Raw genomic sequence first — 3,561 nt, 5'->3', positions numbered from 1 at the left:
TCCTAGGGTAGGAATGTAGCTCCCACAGGGAGCTTTGATGCAGCACACATTGTATCTTTACCCCATGCCCTGTCCTCCTTCAATTGTGTCTTCTGTCACCTTTATTTTCTTCTAATTCTACACAGTACCTCTAGGAGACTGATTTCACTTGTTATATCCTCCAAATGTCATGTAAATACCAATTTCTCCCAAACTTGCATATCTACTTCAAGGTATCTCTTCTCAGGGCTAGGCACAGTGGCTCATGCCTGTAATTCCAGCACTTTGGAAGGCCAAGGCAGGAGGATCGTTTGAGGCCAGGAGTTTGAGATCAGCCTGGGAAATATAGTGAGACCCTGCCTTTACAAAAAAGAAAAAAAATAGGCAGTTGTAGTGGTGCATGCTTTTAGTCCTTACTTACCAGGAGCCTGAGGTGGGAGAATCACTTGAACCCAAGAGTTTGAGGCTGCAGTGAGCTATGATCGCGCCACTACACTCCAGCCTGGGTAACAGAGTGAGAACATGTCTCTAAAAAAATAAAAATTTAAGTTGGGCGCGGTGGCTCACGCCTGTAATCCCAGCACTTTGGGAGGCTGAGGCGGGTGGATCACTTGAGGTCAGGAGTTCAAGACCAGCCTGGCCAACATGGTGAAACCCCATCTCTACTAAAAATATAAAAATTAGCCAGGTGTGGTGGCACATGCCTGTAATCCCAGCTACTCAGGAGGCTGAGACATGAGAATCATTTGAACCTGGGAGGCGGAGGTTGCAGTGAGCCAAGATCACACAATTGCACTCCAGCCTGGGTGACAGAGCGAGACTCTGTCTTGAAAAAAAAATTTTTAATAAAAATAAAAATTAAAAAATAAAAAATTAGATATTTCTTCTCAGCTCAAGACCTTTGAGTATATTAAAATTTAGAATGTGAAAAAAGTGCCTATTCAAATCAGTTCAGAAAGGTAAACTAGTCAACAAATAGTGTTTATACACTCAGGAAAAGGTTAAGATAGATCCTTGAACCATTTATAGAAACATATACTTGATTGTTAAATAAATATAAACATAAAGTCATAGAAAAAATATAAAAGATACATAAAGTCTTCTTAAAACACAAATTTAAAGAAATATGAAAGAAGAGATTGATAAACCTGATTCTATCAATATTGATAACTTCTGAATATCATATCATAAACAAAATTAAAGACTAGACTGGTCCAACCAAGAATTAATATCCAGAATATACAAAGACCTGCATGCAAAAAAGAAAAGCATGCATAATTCAGTATTGAACTGTATACATATATTAATAGACATTTGCAGAAGAAAATAATATGAATGACCATGAAATATAATCATTTCAATCTAGTTAGTAAAAAGGGGAATTAAATTAGACCATTAATAAGATGTTATTTCTTCTGTCCAGGTTGAAAGAGAGAAAGAGTGAGATTAAGAGAAAGAGGCAGAGAGAAAGAACGGAAGTGGGGACCAGATATATACTCCACACACTGTTGATGGGTGGTGTAAAATCTCAGTGCTGAATTGAAAGACATTTTGGTAGTAGCTTAGAACTTAAAGCATAGATACTCTTTGACCCAGCAATTCCACATCTTTTTTACTATTAAGGAAAATTCATGGATGTGCAGAAAACATACAACGACGTTCATCGCAAGCACTGCTTGTTCTAGCAAAGAATTGAAAGCACTGAGAGAAAACCAATGGTTAAATATGCTATGGCACATCCCTGGCTAAATAAAGATACTATAATTTATTCATATCTTAAGATACTACACAGAAGATAAAAACTAATTAGATACATATGTACTGATGTGTATGTTTAGTGAGAAGACATGTTTAAAATTAAAATAGTATCATATATTGTTATATAAAAATAAGCAAAGAACTAACTGCTTTACTTGAAAAAGGAAGTTTTTGGTAAAGTGTGAGCAAGCCAAGAAAGAGATACACCTTCAATTTATCTTTTTGAGAGTTTTGTTGTCAAATGCATTCTTAGTATGGCCATAAGAAAACTGAAATAAAGAAGATACTAGATGTTACCCCTTTCCTTTATGGAAAAGTGAAAAGAACAATCCCTGAGAGTGAAGAACAAAATACAAGCAATCACATCAGAAAGGAACCCGCAGCTTGTGTTCTCTCTCTCTCTCATCCTTGTCCAAGGAGCAAAGAACGGTCATCGACAGCAAGCAGTGGCTACCACCAGGTGGCACCACCTGCCAGCTTCATGCTGAGGAGAGCTACTGCAGCTTTTCATTGAGATTTCTCCTCACTCTGTTCAGAAACATTTCTCTAGTAACCTACTATAGAATTGACCCCTGAAAGTATAAAGATCTGCCCTCTGCCTTAGTTGGCACTAGGAATTTTATTCCTATTTTGTTGATGGAGAGATTTCTCCCACCTCCATCCCTACAACCAGTATATATTTTAAAAATGCATAATTACATATATAATAAATATATTATGTATATATAATATATAATTACATAAATTATGTAATATGTTATATACATATGTACATATACATATATACACATATGTGTATATGTATATATTATATATACTATCTACATTATATGTTATATACATAATTACATTCCACAAATTTAACATATATAATATATAATATGTAACATATTTAATTATATTTTATATATGTATATATGCATGTAATTATATGTGTATACATAATTTATATTTTGTATACATATATGTACATATATTATTTATATGTATATAAAATTCCATTCCACAAATTTAACAAATACCTTGGGTTCTTAAGTATCGTTTCTTGGCTGGGCATGGTGGCTTGCACCTGCAATCCCAGCACTTTGGGAGGCTGAAATGGGAGGATTTCTTGAGGCCAGGTGTTTGAGGCCAGTCTGGGCAACATAGCAAGAACCTCCCTCTACAAATGTTTCTTTAATTAAAAAAAAATTTTTTTAAGTTTAAGTCACGAAATTCCTAATTAGCACAGCACCCTCCAACTGACAATCAGAAGCCATCACTATCCACCTGACAGCACTCCCCTAATGCTTTCAGGACGTTACTCTCTGCACACAGGACCCAGGTCCTCAGTTGGTGTAGGGCTCTTCTCTGTGGTGAGGAGATACTAGAAAGATGATGTTTTCTCCACAGAAACAAACCATATATGTCTTGCTCAAGTGTAGATTTGAGTTATTTCTAATTCTCCTTTGTGTCAGGAGTTCAGTGCCACTGAAAATTTTTAATGCTCAAAAGGGCAAAATCACATCCTATCATGTTCCCTTGGATATCCAAGTGGACATGGTGAGTTGGCAGTTGATAGAAGAGTCTGTTTGGGGTACAACAGAGTGATCTGGAGATACAAGTAAACACAACTATTAGAATATTTTGAGATACTAATTGATGTTTTCTTCCCTTGCTTATTTCATTTAAACAATTCTGAACTTTCCCCCTTACCACCTCCAAGAAGGTAGACCTGTTTAAATCAACTGCCTTAGGGGAGGAGCACAACAGCAAAAGACAATCTGCTGACCTCTGGCTAAAGCCCACAGTCAGATGCCCCTGAGGCTGAACACCATAGCAAAG

At 36.4% G+C, this 3,561-nt stretch overlaps 1 non-coding gene across 1 annotated transcript; it reads right to left on the bottom strand.

The window, feature by feature from the left end:
* Positions 1-2,111: 2,111 nt before the first annotated feature.
* LOC115838511 lies at positions 2,112-2,325 on the bottom strand. Its single transcript, XR_004033527.1, has one exon. It is a non-coding gene; the product is annotated as a small nucleolar RNA U3 (small nucleolar RNA).
* Positions 2,326-3,561: the final 1,236 nt, after the last annotated feature.

This window comes from Nomascus leucogenys, chromosome 14 (genome assembly GCF_006542625.1).
Source record: "Nomascus leucogenys isolate Asia chromosome 14, Asia_NLE_v1, whole genome shotgun sequence".
NCBI classification, from domain to species: domain Eukaryota; kingdom Metazoa; phylum Chordata; class Mammalia; order Primates; family Hylobatidae; genus Nomascus; species Nomascus leucogenys.
This window is presented reverse-complemented; position numbering and strand designations above follow the sequence as displayed.